Below are 19,446 nucleotides of genomic sequence, written 5' to 3' on the forward strand. Positions count from 1 at the left end.
TGGGCCCCCCACTACAGAAAGGATGTGGAGAAATTTGAGAGAATCCAGTGGAGAGCAACAAAAATGATTAGGGGGTTGTGGAACATAACTTATGAGAAGAGGCTAATAGAACTGGACTTATTTAGGTTGCAGAAGAGAAGAGCATGTGTGTGTGGGGGGGTGTTGATAGCAGCCTTCAACTACCCAAAGGGGGGTTCCAAAAAGGATGGAGCTAGGCTGCTCTCAGTGGTGACAGATGACAGAACAAGGAGTAATGGTTTCAAGTTGCAGTCGGGGAGGTCTAGGTTGGATATTAGGAAAAACTTTTTCACTAGGAGCGTGGTGAAGCACTGGAATGGGTTACCTAGGGAAGTGGTGGAATCTCCATCCTTAGAGGTTTTTAAGGCCCACCTTGACAAAGCTGTGGGTGGGATGATTTAGTTGCAGTTGGTCCTGCTTTGAGAAGGAAGTTAGACTAGATGACTTCCTGAGGTCTCTTTCAACCCTAAACTTCTATGATTCTATGGTAGGAATAAATGGTCAGTTTTCAGAATGGAGAGAGGTAAATTAGGGTGTACCCCAGGAGTCTGTACTGGGACCGATCCTATTGAACATATTCATAAATGATCTGGGAAAAGGGGTAAATAGTGAGGTGGCAAAATTTGCAGATGATACAAAACTACTCAAAATAGTTACGTCCCAGGCAGACTGCGGAGAGCTACAAAAGGATCTGTCATAGCTAAGTGACTGGGCAACAAAATTGCAAATGAAATTCAATGTTGATAAATGCAAAGTAATGCACATTGGAAAACATAATCCCAGCTATACTTATAAAATGATGGGGTCTAAATTAGCTGTTACCACTCAAGAAAGAGATCTTGGAGTCATTGTGTATAGCTCTCTGAAAACATCCACTCAATGTGCAGCAGCAGTCAAAAAAGCGAACAGAATGTTGGGAATCATTAAGAAAGGGATAGATAATAAGACAGAACATATCATATTGCCTCTATATAAATCCATGGTATGCCCACATCTTGAATACTATGTGCAGATATGGTCACCCTATCACAAAAAAAAGATATATTAGAATTGGAAAAAGTTCAGAAAGGGGCAACAAAAATGATTAGGAGTATGGAACGATGTCACATGAGGAGAGTTTAATAAGACTGGGACTTTTCAGCTTGGAAAAGAGACAGCTAAGGGGGTTATGATTGAGATCTATAAGATCATGACTGGTGTGGAGAAAGTAAATAAGGAAGTATTATTTACCCCTTCTCATAACGCAAAAACTAGGGGCCACCAAATGAAATGAATAGGCAGCAGGTTTAAAACAAGCAAAAGGAAGTATTTCTTCACACAATGCACAGTCAACCAGTGGAACTCTTTGCAGAGGATGTTGTGAAGGCCAAGACTATAACAAGGTTCAAAAAAGAACTAGATAAATTCATGGAGGATAGGTCCATCAGTGGCTATTAGCCAGGATGGGCAGGGATGGTGACCCTAGCCTCTGTTTGCCAGAAACTGTGAATGAGTGACAGAGAATGGATCACTTGATGTTTACCTGTTCGTTCCCTCTGGGGCACCTGGCATTGACCACTGTCGGAAAACAGGATATTGGGCTAGATGGACCTTTGATCCTACCCAGTATGGCTATTCTTATATAGAACCCAGATGTATTGCTCCTTTACCTCCCCCAATGTAACCCACTAGACCACACTCCCCTCCCAGAGCTTCTAGCAGTCAGAGGTTTAGGAACACCCTGAGCATGGGGTTGCATCCCTGACCATCTTGGCTAATAACCATTAATAGACCTATCTTCCATGAACATACCTAATTCTTTTTTGAGCCCAGTTATACTTTTGGCCCTCACAAATCAAAAGACTTTTCACTACACTTCCCTATCAATATAGACCCCATTGTTACTAAATCTTTTCTGATATCTATCTTGAAATTTCCTTTGCCCCATTTCTTCCCATTTACTATTAATTACATTCCTGGGTCTTAAGAATTCTGTCTGTCCGACTGGGGATTTCTGTCCCTGCAGAACAAATTCCACTTAATAGCAGTAAATTCCTGTAAAGAAAATACTCCCTGCCTATAGGGAAGGTGAAATTTTAAGGCTTCAGGAATGCATTTCTCCCTCACTATACTCTAAAAATGGATGTCAGCATCCTCAGCATTTGCATCTTACAGATAGTTATCATGGGGCAGAGAGAAGAATTCTAGTATGCTACCAGAATATTATTCCCTGTTTATACTGATCCCTATATGTGAGAGAGAAACTTCTAAATCAATATTTTTAAAGTAAATTTCTTTTTTGTAAAAAGGATCAGGCTAAAAGCCATTGGAGATTCAAATCCCCTAATGCTTTACAAGAATGAGTGCAGTAAAGTGACAGTGCAAGCTACTTGTGTATTCTTACTGTCATAGAATATTAGAGTTGGAAGGGACCTAGTCCAACTCCCTGCTTAAAGCAGGACCAATCTCCAGACAGATTTTTACCCCAGTTCCCTAAATGGCCCCCTCAAGGATTGAACTCTCAATGCTGGGTTTAGCAGGCTAATGCTCAAAATCACTGAGCTATCCCTCCCATGCACACCACTGTAGAGGTGCCTTACCTCTGCCCCAGATGGAGTACTCAAGGGCTGACAGCAGAGTTCTTCATATCTCTTTCAGGCAGTGACCTCTCTGTTATATCCTTGGGGCAGCCAGTGTAGGAAGCAATCACTTGAGGCCAGAGAGCAGGCAGCTAACCAAAACCTCCATTTTATTTACAGATATACAGAGAGCTCACTCAGCCGGTTGAAACCGGCTGAGCTATCCCTTAATAGTCTAACTCAGTTGCCATAGTAACAAAACCCATGACAACCAAATACACAACATATTCCTCCCCCCCTAATAAGAACATCCCCTAAATAAAACACACACTAAACTAGAGAAGGAGGGTAGACTGCCTCCATTCCCGGCTAAACCCTGGGGATTATTTTGCCCCATACCCGTGGGTTCGCCCTAACTAAAGATCCAGCCGATGAGGAGGCCTTCTGTCTCTAGGTGGATTACGGCGAACTTCTGGTGTTGTTGCACCCGAAAGTACTAGGGGCTCAAGGTCCACAGCACGAATAGGTGAGGAGGTGGTATCAGCTCGTGCTGGGCAAAGGGGTATCTCAGCTGCCGGCAGTAATGGAGGAAACAGTCAGGAACAGGTGACTCATGATTCGGTGTCTCACCAGGAGGGGTGAAGTCAGACCCCTCAACTGCAGATGGGTCCTGAAGACTGGCATGACCTGGCAACAGCTGATCTACATGTCGCCGCCAGGTAAGATTCTCTGCAGTCCGGACTGTATAGGAAACAGGTCCTGTTTGAGTGATGACTGTGGCCGGGACCCATTTAGCTCTGGAAGTATAATTTCGAGCCAAAACTGGCTGTCCTGGGCTAAAGGTTCGGTCTTTTGCTCTGGGTGCCCGTCTGATGACTTGATATTGCTGCTGACGTTGCACAGTTTGTCTGGGTTCAGAAGGTTTCAGCAGATCAAAGCAAGTGCGCAGCTGTCGTCCCATCATTAGAAAGGCTGGGGAAGCCTGGGTCGTAGCATGAGGTGTGTTTCTATAGGAAAGTAAGAAGGTATCCAGACGCTTTTGAATGGAGTGTTGTCCCTTTGCTGATTTCAAAGCGTTTTTCATTGTCTGCACAAATCTTTCAGCTAATCCGTTGGTGGACGGATGATATGGTGCTGACGTGATGTGGTGTATTCCATTTGCCTTCATAAAATTTTGAAACTCCTGAGAGACGAACTGCGGTCCGTTGTCGCTCACAAGTTGTTCTGGCAGACCAAAACGACTAAAGAGTCCTCGTAGTTTTTGGATAGTACTCTCTGCAGTAGTGGACTGCATTATAGAGACTTCTGGCCATTTAGAATGGGCATCTACTGCCACCAAGAACATGCTTCCTTCAAGGGGGCCAGCAAAGTCAACGTGAATACGTTGCCACGGGTTTTCAGGCCAGTCCCATGGGTGTAGGGGTGCCCACTGGGGTGCATTTCTTACACTCTGACATGACATACAAGCTTTTGCCTTCTCTTCAATAGCACTGTCCAATCTAGGCCACCAAAAATAGCTTCGTGCAATTTCCTTCATGCGCACTATTCCACAGTGACCGGAATGTAGCTGTTCTAACATCTGTGATCTCAGGGGTGGTGGAATAATGACACGCCTCCCCCACAACAAACAACCAGATTGGACCGATAACTCCGTCCGCCTGGACATGTAGGGAACAAGGTCGGGTGAGACCGGAGAGGTTTGTCGAGATTTTCCATGCATCACCAGGTCCATAACTTGGGATAATACTGGGTCAACGCGGGTTACCTTCTTTATCTGAGTAGCAGTGATGGGTGTATTCTCTACCTGTTCAAAGTAGAAGATTTCCTTTTGGGCACTATCTTGATGTTTGACCGGTAAAGGCAACCTTGAGAGGCCATCTGCATTGCCGTGCAGAGTGGATTTCCAATATTTGATTTCATATGTGTGTGCAGAAAGTATCAATGCCCAACGTTGCATACGACTAGCAGCTAATGGGGGAATGCCTGTGTAGGGTCCAAAAATTGATGTCAGAGGTCGATGGTCTGTAAGAAGAGTAAACTTTCGCCCAAACAGGTACTGATGAAACTTTCGAATTCCAAAAACAATTCCTAATGCCTCACGTTCGATTTGGGCGTAGTTAGATTCTGCTTTGCTTAGAGTGCGTGAAGCAAAAGCAATAGGTCTTTCTTCTCCCGAAGGCATAGTGTGTGACACGACCGCTCCCACTCCATAAGGGGAAGCATTGCAGGCCAATTGCAGGGGTAAGGATGGATCAAAGTGCGTTAGAACTTCAGAATTTAACAATGCATCCTTAGCTTTGTTAAATGCAACATCACAGGCTTCAGTCCACTTCCAGGCCTTGTTCTGCCCAAGTAGCTCATGAAGTGGTTTTAGCAGTGTGGCTAACTGTGAGATGAACTTCCCGTAATAGTTCAGTAGTCCTAGAAATGAGCGCAGCTGGCTTACATTTCGAGGTGGGGCAGCCTCCACAATAGCTTTAACTTTTGCAGGGGCCTTATGAAGACCTGCAGAATCAATGATGTGTCCCAAATATTCAACAGAGGGCTTGAAGAATTCACACTTGTCTTTGCGAACTCGTAGGCCATACTCTTCCAGTCTTTGTAGGGTAGCCTCTAAATTCTTTAAGTGATCCTCTTCATTTCTTCCAGTGACCAGGATATCATCCAGATAGCACTGAACTCCTGACAAGCCACACAAGATCTGGTCCATAGCCCTCTGGAACAGGGCGGGAGCCGATGTGATTCCGAAGGGTAGGCGACAGTATCGATAAAGCCCCTTATGAGTCACAATAGTCAACAGCTCTTGGGACTTTTCATCGACGTGCATCTGTAAATATGCTTGACTCAGATCAATCTTACTGAACTTTTGTCCCCCAGCCAGGCCTGCGAAGAGGTCATCGATGCGGGGAAGCGGGTATTGCTCTGCACACAACACTGGGTTGACAGTGACTTTAAAATCACCGCAAATCCAGAGAGAGCCATCTTTCTTCACGATTGGAACGATAGGAGTGGCCCATGAGCTATGGGTAACTGGTATTAGGACTCCATTGGTGACCAGGCGCTCCAGGTCTGCTTCAACTTTTGGCCTGATGGCATATGGCACAGTTCGGGCTTTCAGATATTTTGGTGGACTGCCAGGTTTAATGTTCAATGTCACAGTGATTCCCTTCATACTTCCCAAATCATCTCCAAAAACAGCAGCATGTTTCCTTAGTATAGGGGTTAGGGGTTAGGGGTTTCCTTAGTAAAGGGGTTCTTCTTTAGTCATCCGGTGCACTTCTGCCCAGTTCAGCTGAATCTTCCCAAGCCAAGACCTACCCATTAAGGCTGGGTAGTCACCTCTCACCACAAACAGTGGCAATTTAGCCGCCTGTCCATTGAGCTCCACCTTAACATCAATAGTGCCCAACATGGGCACAGCTTCACCTGTATACGTCTTCAGAACAGTTTTTGTTGCCTTAAGCGGAAGATGCTGTAGCTTTTCCTTATACACAGTCTCAGGAACCAGTGAGACAGCTGCACCGGTGTCTAGTTCCATGCGTATAGGTTTGCCCTCCAATAAGGGGGTTCCCCAGTATTCATGTGAGCCCGCTGCCAAAGACAAAACATGCAGTGGCACTTCCTCTTGTGAGGAGGTGTCACCTTGATCATCCTGGGTCTGCTCTAGGGTATGCAAGGTTCCTCTTTTTGTCGGCCAGACCACAGGCCTCTTTTTCTTTTGTTTACAGGCATACTCAATGTGTCCCTTTTTGCCACAGTGTCGACACACCAGGTCCTTACACCAGCATTCTGATGCCTGGTGACCCAGCTTACCACAGCGGTAACATTCTTGACTCTGCACTGTTTTGTGGGTCAGTTCTTGTGACACTTTTTGCACCCTAGGGGATACACCGATGTATTGTGCCTCCCTTGTAGCCAGTTCCATGGAGACAGCAATATCAACAGCCTTCTGTAATGTAAGCTGAGCCTCTGTCAGTAGGTGCTTCCGTATAGCTTCACTGCAGAGGCCACACACTAACCTGTCACGCAGGGCATCATTTAACATCTCTTTAAATTCACAGTGTTCTGCTAGCTTTTTTAAAATGGCTACAAATTGTACAACTGTTTCATCTTCCTTTTGGTCTCTTTTGTGGAACCTATATCTTTCAGCAATTACCAGTGGTTTTGGGGAGAAATGAGACCCCAGGATTTCCACAATGTCACTGTAAGATGTAGTCTCAGGCTTAACAGGGTGTAGTAAGCTGCGTAGCAGAGAGTAGGTTTTAGCCCCTACAACAGTTAAGAATATTGGCACCTTCTTCGCTTCTGTAATGTCATTTGCAATACCAAAAAGCTCAAAACGCTCAGTATACACATGCCACTGCTCTGTATTCTCATCAAAAGGCTCCAGGGGCCTGGTCAGAGTAGCCATGATTTTTAGTTTCACTTTCACAGTCAGTGCAAACAAGCAGCTTTTTTTTGTTTGTTTGTTCTTTACCTTAACTTCTACTTCCTTCTGTTACTGGAGCAGCACCGGAGTCTCACCCTCGTCGCCAGTGTTATATCCTTGGGGCAGCCGGTGTAGGAAGCAATCACTTGAGGCCAGAGAGCAGGCTGCTAACCAAAACCTCCATTTTATTTACAGATATACAGAGAGCTCACTCAGCCGGTTGAAACCGGCTGAGCTATCCCTTAATAGTCTAACTCAGTTGCCATAGTAACAAAACCCATGACAACCAAATACACAACACTCTCCACTGAGACTGCCAACCATAGGGCCGATTGTGGTAGTGATGTTTTTTGTGACATGGACGCTTGTCAGCTAGTAATTGGAATGAGACCTGAGACTCATGAACATTACTGTTTAGTTGAAATAGGTGATCAGTTTCAGGAAACTGTTCAAAACCAGTATGAGGGGGATGGGATTAGATTAGGGAATAGGATGTGGTGTCTTTCAATTGTAGGTCACTGGTTCCACTCTGTATCTAGGCTGATAGTGATTAGATCAGTGGTTCCTAAATTTTAACAACCTGTGAACCCCTTTCACTAAAATGTCAAGTCTCACAAACCCCCTCCTAAAAATGAATATTTCCAGGGATTTTCTCCTTTACCTGAGTATAAATTATAAAAGCAGTGATCTTGGAAATATAAAATTTGTTTTTATGACATGCTTATTACACACTATTTATTATTAATTATTTATCATTACAGTATTTTTATTGCATTATGAAAATGGCAACACTCTTCCAAGATCTCACTTTCATAGCTTGTAGCACCTTAAATGAGCCTGTTATAAGACAAGGCTCCTATGTTTCATCAAGGAGTATCAGATGTGGAAGGAGAGGAATTATTTCAGCTCAGTGCTAATGTGGACACGAGGACAAACGGATATAAATTGTCAGTTAGGAAATTTAGGCTTGAAATTAGACGAAGGTTTCTAACTATCAGGGGAGTGCAATACTGGAACAGCCTACCGAGGGAAACAGTGGGGGCGAAGGACCTCCATGACTTCAAGACTAAGCTAGATAAGTTTATGGAGGAGATGGTATGATAGGATACCGGGCTTAGTCAATAGGTTAATTAAGTGCCACACTGGTAAATAGTACAATGGGTCAATGATATGATATTCTTAACCTTTTTCCAGAGGGTATGGCTGGAGAGTCTTGCCCGCATGCTCGGGGTTCAGCTGACCGCCATATTTGGGGTCAGGAAGGAATTTTCCTCCAGGGTAGATTGGCTGTGGCCCTGGAGGTTTTTCGCCTTCCTCCGAAGCATGGGGCAGGGGTCGCTTGCTAAAGGAGTGGGGGGATCGGCTAATGTGGCCTGCATCTTGCAGGAGGTCAGACTAGATGATCATATTGGTCCCTTCTGATCTTGGATTCTATGATTCTATGTGAAACAGCATAAAGGTATTTAAGAAGCCAACACAAAGAGTTCCTCCTACACAAGCATTCAGGTCTTGAGCAATCCAGGCAAACAATGCATGTTACAACAAAGCTTAAACTTGTTCTATATAATAATCTTATTAAACAATACTAGCTGCCTATTTAATTTTAAAAAACAGCAAAATAATATCCATCTCCCTTTCCATTTCTTATAAGGAGTCTTGAAGTTTAAATCTCCTCGGTGTGATAGATATGCTTGCTTTGATCTGCATAGCTCTCGGAAGTCCAGGGGCTGCTGGACTCATGCTGCCAGGAGTCCCTAGGGACAGCTCTGTCCACCATTAGGGAATTTTTTCCCGAGAACCCCCTGTAACATTTTGCGAACCCCAGTTTAGGAACCACTGGAGTAGATGTTGTCATCTGACAAGCCATTCAGAGAGTGGTATGAAATGTATTGGGCATCCCAGACCAGTTCCTAATTGGGCACATGGCAACATTAAAAACAAAAACAACAAACCCCCTTGTCATAACTACAAAGGGAAGGATAACAGCCCTCCTATGTACAATACTATAAAATCCCTCCTGGCCAGAGACACCAAAATCCTTTTACCTGTAAAGGGTTAAGAAGCTCAGGTATCCTGGCTAACACCTGACCCAAAGGACCAATAAGGGGACAAGATACTTTCAAATCTTGGTGGGGGAAAGGCTTTTGTTTGTGTGCTCTGTGTTTTGGCGGTTGTTCGCTCTTGGGACTAAGAGGAACCAGACATGCTCTCCAAATCTTTCTGAACCAGTCTCTCATATTTCAAACTTGTAAGTAACAGCCAGGCAAGGTGTGTTAGTTTTATCTTTGTTTTCTCAACTTGTAAATGTTCCTTTTGCTAGGTGGTTTACCTCTGTTTGCTGTAACTTTGAACCTAAGGCTAGAGGGGGTTCCTCTGGGCTCTTTAAATCTGATTACCCTGTAAAGTTATTTTCCATCCTGATTTTACAGAAATGATTTTTACCTTTCTTTCTTTAATTAAAAGCCTTCTTTTAAAGAACCTGATTGATTTTTCCTTGTTTTAAGATCCAAGGAGGTTGGATCTGGACTCACCAGGAGAGGGAATGGTTAATTTCTCCTTGTTTTAAGATCCAAGGGTTTGGATCAGTGTTCACCAGGAACTTGGTGGAGAAGTCTCTCAAGGCTACCCAGGGAAGGGTTATAGTACTTGAGAGGGAGATATTCTGGGGGGAAGAGAGACAGAGTTTCCCAAATGACTCATAAATAATTTGGGTGGTGGCAGCAAAACCAGATCTAAGATGTTTCTCATGCAGGTCCCCACATCTGTACCCTAGAGTTCAGAGTGGGAAAGAAACCTTGACACCCCTCATAACTGCACCTGGCACAAATGAGTTCAGCAAAGTTCAGCTTATGTCAGCAAAGACACAACAGACTAAATGACCTTTGTAAAATAAACTTCCATGTTAGGGTTCAGGAACGTTAGTAGGGGATGGTGGGTGTGGGTTAAGGTTGCAGTTTCACAGGCTGCACTGTACTCATTTAGTGGTGAACAGAAGACATCATTCTCCAGAGCTCTCAGTTGACACTCTCTCCAGCACCAAAGTTTCTTAAAATACAATAGACAATAAATCATGCAATCTAACACTGGAGTGGTCTCACCCTTAATTATTTTAAAATTAAGCCACTATTGCAGATACATGTTTTGCTAATATCAAAACCTGTCTGGGCTTATTCAATCCTTTCCAAAGTGTCAACCAACCATAGCCTTCATAAAAATAAGTTGTTTGGGGTTTTATATTTTAGGACTTGATACTGCTCAGTATTCAGTGGGACTACTCACAAAGGAAGGTCATCTGCAAGGAAAGTGTGTCCGAATCAGGCCCTCAATATATTTGTAAAAGGCATGGAAGTTTTCTGTATTATTTTTATAAGTAACATTTGTACCTCATAGCTAAGGTTAAGATTCTGTCACAGGTATTTTTACTAAAAGTCAGGGACAGGTTACAAGCAATAAACAAAAATTCCTGGAAACCCATGACCTGTCCCTAACTTTTACTAAAAATACCTTGCGGGGATGGGATGGGGATTAACAGTCAAAGTGCTGCTGGCAGCTGCTCCAGCCCTGCTGCTGCTTTGGGGGCCTGGGACTACTGCTCTGGGGGTCAGTCAGTCAGTCGGCCAGCTGCTCCAGCAGCCTTGGGGACCACTGCTTTGGCTGCCCCAGGGCTAACCACCAGCTGGTGTTCTGGCGATGTGAGAACTGCTGCTCCAGTGGCCCCAGCGGCTGGCTGCCACCCAGCTGCTCTGGTGGCTTGGGGGCCATTGCTCCTACAGCCCTGGGGCTGACTGCCGGCTGCTGCTCCAGACCTGCTACTGCTCCTGCGGCAGGGGCTGACAGCCACTGCTCCAGCCATAGTGGGGCTGACCCAATCCCAGCAGCTGCTTCAGCCTTAGAGCCGCTGCTCCAGCAGCCGTGGGGCTAACAGCTGTTCCACACTGCCCCAGAAGAAGTCCCGGAGTCCCAGAAAGTCACAGAATCCATGACTTCCATGACAGAATCATATTCTTAGTGTAATATATAAATAGGCATCCTAAAGCCTAAGCTGTAAAGAAGTCTTAAGGATGCTTGTACACTATATCTTTTAAACAAGTTTTAGCCAGTCAGGAATATAGTTGGTGACAAACATAGTTTGTACAAACACACCATTAATGAATAGGGTTGCCAACAGTCCCTTATTATGAGGAACATCCATTTTTCATCTCTGTACAAGATGGGGAGTTGCTGAGTGCTGCAAAAGTAGCAAGAAATGCCACTGGCGAATACAGGGGAGTACAGCTTATTATTAATAATAATAATAATAATAATAGGATAAAGGGTGGGGTGAGAGTGCTAAGAAAACAGTCCCTTATTTTTGAAATACAATGTTGACAACCCTACTTAGTAACCATGTCAGCTAACAGTGTTTTTCCCTTGCAGCTAAACTGAGACATGGTTGTCATTCGGTAAGTAGTCTGGTGCACTGTTGTTTTCATATTGGGTTCCAGGAGGTGGGAAGGCAAAAGCCTGCCAAGGGCTAAAGGACCCTCCCCCAGCCTATGGGGAGGATCCACTGAGCCTGGGACTCAAATAATTATGGGGGGGGTAACAGAAAAATGTAACAGGGGTGGGTGTGAGGGTCAAAGGGTCAAAAGTAGGGAACCTGAAGGGGACACTGAGCAGAGAACCCTGGACAGTGCCCACTGCTCTTCGAAGGTGTCAAGGGAGCCAATGGACTCAGCCCAGAGGAACTCTGCCTGGATACCTGAGCGGAGAGAGGAACGGAAATAGGCCCAGTGGTGAGCTCCAGCCGGTTCGCAGCGGTTCGCGCGAACCGGTTGTTAAATTTAGAAGCCTTTTTAGAACCGGTTGTTCCAGGACAACCGATTCTAAAAAGCTTTTAAATTTAACAAAGGCTCGGGCAGCTGTCTGCCCAGCCCCGGCCCCGGCCCCAGCTCACCTCCCCCTCTCCCCTGAACGCTCCGCCCTCCTTCTCCTCCCCTTCCCCTGCTTCCCGCGAATCAAATGTTCGTGGGAAGCCTGAAAAAAGGAGCAGGCAGGTAAGCCAGGCGTGTGGGGGAGGGGGCGGGATGGCTCCTCCTGGTGCTGGCCGAGCACCCCAGCCCGGTCCCAGCCAAGCAGCCCCGGCCCGGGCTGGTCCCACCTGCGCGGCTCGGACCCAGCCCAGCTCGGGCCCCGTGGCTGCGGCCCCGGTCCCGGGCCGGGCCGGGGAGTTGGGCCCCGCAGCTCCGGTCCCGGTGCCGGCCCAGCCCGGGGAGTCGGGCCCCGCGGCTGGGGCTCCGGCGCCGGTCCCAGTATTGGCCCGGCCCTGGGAGTTGGGCTCCGCGGCTGCGGCTCCGACCCTGGCCCCGACCCCGGCAGGGGTAAGAGGCCAGGGCCAAGGCCGGGACTGGGGCGGGGGAGGAGGGGTTGGATCGGGCAGAGGTTCTGGGGGGGCAGACAGGGGATGGGGAAGGGGGGGTTGGGTAGGCGCCGCGTGGGAGTTCCTGGGGTCTGTTGGGATGGTGGTGGATGGAGTTGGGGCAGTCAGGGGACAGGGAGCGGGGCAAGTTTGGCAGGGGGTGGGGTCCTGGGGGGGACTTAGTGTTGGGGGTCTTGGGAAGGAGTGGTCAGGACACAAGGAGCAGGGCAGGGGGGGTTATGGGTTGTGGTTTCTGAGGGGGGGCAGGACGTGGGTGGGGGGTGTACTCACTGGGCGGTTCCCTACCGGGTCTTCGGTGGTGGGTCCTTCAGCCGCCGGAGCCGTGCCGCCGAAGACCCAGTAGGGAACCGGTTCCTAAGATTTTGGCAGCTCATCACTGAATAGGCCCCACAGTCGCAGAGAACCCCCTCAGCCAACATCCTCTCCCTGGTGTTATAGATGGCCACTTTGGCCATCGCTAAGAGGAAGTTGACAAGGAGGTTCTGCAACTTTGTGGGGCCATGAACAGGATGTGCATGTATAAGAAGGTGAGGGGGAAAGTGCAGCCAAAAACGTAGGAGGTGGTCCAGGAGGAGCCAGAATAGGGGCTGAAACCTGGCACACTCAAGATAAGCATGCACCAGGGTCTCCCTCATGCCACAGAAGGGACAGGCATCGGGAACAGGGATGAACTGTGCCAGGTATATGCCTGTACTCATGGCTCCGTGAAGGAGCCACCAACCAATATCCCCGGCAGGCCAGGGGGCCAAGGTGGAATATAGGCTAGCCCACCAGGGTTTCTGACCCTCAACAAGTGGCATTAGATCTCGCCATTCAGTTTCGGGGTGGGATACAAAGGTGAGAAAATGGAGAGTATGGACCATGAGTGTGTACAGATGTGCCCTTAGTGCGGTTCGAAAGTGAACTTTCTGCAGGTCTTGCAGCCAGCTCAAGGTATAAGTTGGGGAGGCCAGGGGGGCTCACAGGACAAGGGCTCGATGAAAAGGTCCGGAGGGCCCGAAGTGTGGGGTGGGCGGGGAGCACCCTTCTATAGGTCCCACTTGAGGTAAGCCCGAGAGGCAGCCGACAAGGCTGCCCTCACCTTCCAAAGTGAAGTGTGAGTGTGCTGCCTAGAATTTCTGAGAATGCAATGATACAAGTGTAACCCTTCTGCCCCTCTGAGTTGGCAGCAACAAGGGCCAGGTTCAGTATCCAGGGGTTCCGTTTCAATAACACAATGCAAAACCGGCTCGAACCCCCACCCAGTGACCTGGGACAATTACCTACCACCCCCCCGGGCGCCTCTAGGAGGCAATACTTCCCCACTCGCAAGCACAGAGTGTAGCAAAATCCTTTTAATAAAGGAGGGAAACAATGCGGCATCACGTTGGAGAGACACCACAAACAGGACTATACACAAACCATAAGCAAAAAAACCCACCTCCAAGTACATTTGGCACTGTCCTTTCCTCCTTAGGGTCTTAAGTCCAATCACCCCAAAGTCCAACAACCCAAGAGTCTCTGTCTCTGGTCAGTGCCACCCCAGAGTTCAAAAGTTTATCTGCAGAGTTTTACCCCCCCAGCCTGGGTGGAAATGGGGGGGGGGCACACACAGGGTGTTAAAGGACACCTTACATGGGCCAGGGCTGACTGCCCCGCTTCTCCGTGGAGTTCTGCTGTAGCCTTCACCACGACTGGCTCCACTCCACCAGCTGTGCCGCTCCTCCAGCCAACCTGTGAACCGCATCAGCCGTCCCCGCGAACCGCTCCACACTGCTCACTGTTCCACAGGCTGCACCAACGTGCTGCAGACTGCTCCGCTCTGCCAACTGCTTAGCAATCAATCTTCAGGCTCTCCCACTCAGTGATCTCAGCTCAGTAAGCTTAGCTCTTTTAGTGATTTCAGCTCTTAGTGGTTTCAACTTGAGCCCCAGTGCCACCTTGGCCCAACAGGAATTCAGGTCAGCAGCCTCCAGATGGACTCCTAAAGGATTCAAAACTAGCTCTGCTCTTTAACAGTGGAGAGAGGAGGATGTGCAATTGGTGTTCCAGGCCCTCAAAAGGGGCCCATACCATCAGGTACACACACCAGTCCCCAGCCTCTCTCTCTTCACTGGGTTTTGGAACCCATGTCCCTTGTCTAGCAAGTACTATTTAATGTAGGTTGAGTCATTTCTGTCATAAAGCAGTCTCATAGTTCCTCATTCACATAATTAAGGTAACAGCACTTTTTTCTCCTTCCTGCCCCAATAACAAAGAAATTGGGGATTCCACAGTGTGAAAATAACCATCCCATGCTGCTGTGTGTTATGCTAAGTGGAGTGGGTTTACCAATGCAAATGCACATTCCTAAAATTCCTTTGCCCACTCCTCATAATGTACCACCAGATGTCAGGGTAGATCTCATCCTGACTCTGCTTACATAAGCAAAGTCAGGCATCCTGATATGTACATGTTGTGACAAAGGTACTGTATGAACACAACTACACTGTGTTTGTTCTGAGTTAGAGGAGAGCATCATGACCTGATTACAAAAAAAAACCATGGTTAGTACTTGTAGCATAGACAGGGCCTAAGTGAGGAAGCTCTTGTGAACACAGCAGAAAAAGTTGTAAGGACCCAGTCATGGGGCATTGCTGCCACATAGTGCACCCTACTGGACAAGTGTGGCACTACATCTGCTTCCTGTCTCAGTTTCCTCCCCCAAGGTGGGCCTCCTCAGCTCTCCACACTCCAGTCTCTGCTGGAGATATGGCTTAGGCTGGGAGCTCCAAGTTCCCCTGCCACCCCCAGTGGCTTGGACCTCCAGTCCCCCCGCCACCCACAGTGGCTGAGAGTTCCCAGGCTAGTGGTTTGGAGCTCCAGATCCCCACCACCACCTACAGCAGCTGTGGGCAGCCCTCCGCTGGCTGGAGCTCCTGAGCTCCCGCAAGCTGACAGCTCTGGCCCACCACCCCAGGACTGAAGCAGAAAATGTCATGGAATCTGTGACTTCCGTGGCTTTTGTGACATAATCTTATCCTTACTCACAGCATAAGGTTACTATTTTGCTGTCTGCTACGTTGCAACAATGAATTTACTCAATCCTGGAGAGTATACACTTCACCAGGAAGGCAGACAATGACTCTAACTCAGTTGCAGGTGTTTAACAGAAAACATAGTGAATCCACTACTGGGAGTCTCTCTGACTCCCTCGGTGAGATGCATAATATGGATAAAAAGGCTGCCTGTGAGGAGGAGACACTGACTGAGAGTTAGACTGTAACTAAGCATTTTAGCACTCAGGGGAGCAAGCATATTTGTGCTCCCTAGAGGTGACGTGTAGAGGTCAAGCGGAGTTACAACCCCCTTCCCCAGGATTTCTTCCTTCCTGTTAGCAGACAGGTTTTCAAACTGTGAGGTGCACATCCATAGGGGGATGCATCGTACACTTTGAAAACCATCACCACCTGCAAGAAGCTGGCAGATTGGAGCTTGTGGAAATCACCCAGCCTCAGGGCCGGTGCTACCATTAAGATGAACTAGGCAGTTGCCTAGTGTGCCAAGATTTGGGGGTGCCAAAAAGCGGTGCTCCCAATTTTTTTTTTTTTTACAGCTTTCCTCCCCGAGCGCTCGGTCGCTGCTCCACTTCTCCCGCCTCCCAGGCTTGCAGAGCCAGTCAGCTGTTTGGCACTGCAAGCCTGGGAGGGGAGGAGAATTAGAACGGGGGCGGCGTGCTCAGGGAGGAGGCAGAACAGAGGTGAGCTGGGGCGGGGAGCTGCCGCAGGGCTGGGTGGGGGGGCGCAAGGTGAAAGTTTCACCTAGGGAGCGAAACTTCCTTGCACCAGCCCTGCCCAGCATGCTTGGGCCCCTGGCTCTCCGTGCTGTGGGAGTGGGGTGGTGGTTGACTGCCCGGCAGCCCTCCCTGCCCTGCTCCCCAAGTCAGGCCGCCACTGCATGCTGGGCACTCCCCAGGCAGGGTGGGTGGCACAGCTCTGAGCTGCACCCCTCACACACTCATGTCTCTGTCCTGAAGGAGCCCAGCATTGACCAGCTATGCCCACGGGAGCCAGCCCCTGCCCATGGAGCCTGGCTGCCTTGAGATACTCCCCGAGGTGCTCCCTGAATGACTCATCTCCCTTGGACACCTGCCTCTCAGCAGCCTGGTCACACTCCGCTTGCTGCCCGGGGACCTGCCATTGCAGCCAGGTCACTCTCCCCACGCTCCCTTGATCCATGGCAGCTGGGCTTGCAGTCACACAGCCCAAGCTCTGAGCTCAGCCACGCGAGCCCAGTGCCCAGCCTAGGCACTGGAGGCAGGCAGCTGCTGCTGACAGAACAGACTCGCTCCCACCAGCTCCAGAAACCAAGGCCGTGAGAATGGAACCGTCACTAGGATTACCACAATTCAAGTTGCCAAATAGAGGAGGACACTGCCGGAGAGAGGGCGAACTGGGTGTGTGTGTGTACAGTTGGAGGGTGCTGGAGGAGGTATTTGGGGGGTGCTGGAGGGGTATGTGTGTACTGGGAGGGAGTATTTGGGGTGCTGGAAGGGTGTGTATGTACTGGGAGGAGGTATTTAATGGATACTGAAGGAGGTACCTGCAGCGGGGGTACCCACTGGAGGTGGGAGGCAGTGTCACTCTCCCTCTCATGGTGGCAGGGTGACCGGCACAGACCCAGAACGCAGCACCAGCCCATCAGTCAACACCTCCCTGAGGGCTTCTCCCCCTGGGCTCTGGCCGACACTGCTGGGCCTGATCCGGGGGTAGGGCGGGAGGGAGATGGAAGACTGAGCAGCCTCTGCTCCGGCTGATGTCACTGGGCCCAATCCTGCTGTTGAGGGGGGGGAGTGGGCTGACACTGCTGGGCCCAATCCTGCACCACCTCATTTTTTGATCCCCACCAGCTTTGTGACCTGGGTGGCTGCCCTGCTCACCCTGCACCAGTTACAGCCGTATGAGACAGAGGCAGAGATTGTGGAGGGGTGCACACTATATCACCCACCCCCAATGCTGGGGTGCCTAGGTCAAGTGGAAACTACTTAAACTTGCAATGAAAGGCTAAGCTTTAGGTAAGATAATATGGGCTAGATTCACAAGTGGGACTTAGGTGCGTATGTCTAACATTTAGGCATCACTGATATTCACAAAACCACTGTGCAGGTGCCACCTAACCCTGTAGGCACCTAAATTTTGTAAATTCCCCTAAATAGGTGCCTGAATTTCTGGCACTGGGCATGCACACAGCCACCTAAGTCTTGACAATGCCAAGCTGCCTGATGCCTAACTCACACCTAAGCTCGGGTGGGATTGAAAACAAGGAGTTTCACCTGTGGGGCCCAATCTGGTAGGCATACTCAGAAACATGGTGCAATTAATATTTAATTAGTTACACAAAGTGGACTAGCTTGAGCAATTGAGAGACTCTCCATCACAGAATACCCTAGACTCCAGTGGTTAGTACTCTCACCTGGAAGAGGAAGTCCTTGCTCCATAGTAGACAGAGGAGGGATTTGAACCCAAGCTCCCCACATCTTGAATCGGATAATTGGGCTACTGTGTATAAGAGAGGTGGTGCCACCTCCTCATTTTTTTCTTGTGAAGGGACAGGCCTGGCTTAAGAACTTAACTCCAGGAGATGGTTCATAGCTGTGAATCCCCAGTGGAAGAAAGCACCTCAGTATGGCCTGGAGTTAGGTGCCTAAGTCTTTTTGAGGGGGCAGAGCTTAGGCCACGTACACCCTGCTTTACATTTCCACCTGGCTATATTTGGCAGCTACCCACTCAACTTGCTGGCTTTTGTGAATCCATCTCTTAGGTGCTTAGTTCCAGGAGCAGTCCTATCCATGTTGCCAGCCAGTGTGAAATGTTTTTGAGAACACTCTGTCTCCCCGCTCCCCTAGCTGAGCAGTCAAAGGGTGCAAGGGAGAAGGCCAGCCAGTCAGAGCAGAGCAAAAAAAAGATGAGCAACAAAAGAGTATGGCGCAGGGATGGGCAAACTATGGCCCGCGGGCCGGATCCGGCCCTTCAGGGCTTTGGATCCGGCCCGCGGGATTACCCCTGGTGGTGCTGCGGGCCCGGCGCTGCTCTCAGAAGCAGCCCCCGGGCCGGGAGGCAAAGGGCTCCATGTGCGCACGCAGAGCCCTCTGCCCCCCCGCCCACCCAGGGGCCGCAGCACTTCCTGGAGTGGCGTGGGAACAGGGCAGGCATGCAGGGAGCCTGCCCTGGCCCTGGTGTGCGCCACTGCCACCCCGGAGCCACTTTAGGTAAGCGGCACCAGGCTGGAGCTCAAACCCCTCCTGCCCCCCGCCCCCCAACTTCCTGCCCTAAGCCCTCTGCCTGTACCTCGCACCCCTCCTGCACCCAACTCCCTGCCCTGAGCCCCTTTCTGCACTCCTGTGCATTCCAACCACCTGCCCTGAGCTCCCTGCTGCACCCTGCACCCCATGCACCCCAACCCCCTTCCCTGAGCCCCCCTTACACTCTGCACCCCTTCTCTGTCCCAATCCCTTGTCCTGAGCCCCTTCCTCCACATCCCGCACTCCACCCGCCCTGCCCCGGCCCTGCATACAATTTCCTCACCCAGATGTGGCCCTCGCCCCAAAAAGTTTGCCCACCCCTGGTATGGCGTGCTCTGGAAGCTGGCATCCAGGGGACCACCCTGCTCACCAGCCCTTAGAACTGTCCCTACCTAACTATCCCCATTGATTATATAAGAAGCCTGGACCTCTAACTCAAGCTGTGAATTTCACACAGTGTCTAAAAATTAGGCATTGCAAAGCTGCTTGCTACAATGCCTAAGTCCCTCCTGTGAACCTACCACTAAGTGTCTAGGCCTGTTGTTGTTTTAATCCTTTTCTTCTCTGTTTGTTATGTTCCTGTGAATACTTTGTTTTGACAAGGCTGTTCTCTGTCATTCATGTTCATAGTGTTTGCAGCTCTCAGTGGGCCAAGTCTATAGGAGGGCCAAAACCCAGCTGGACCTGTTGACAAACCCACACCTGTACTTCTCTGAGGGTACAATCCTGGAAAGGAATAATTATTAGATAAGCAAGTGTTGTT

Source organism: Mauremys mutica, chromosome 1, assembly GCF_020497125.1.
Source record: "Mauremys mutica isolate MM-2020 ecotype Southern chromosome 1, ASM2049712v1, whole genome shotgun sequence".
NCBI classification, from domain to species: Eukaryota; Metazoa; Chordata; order Testudines; family Geoemydidae; genus Mauremys; species Mauremys mutica.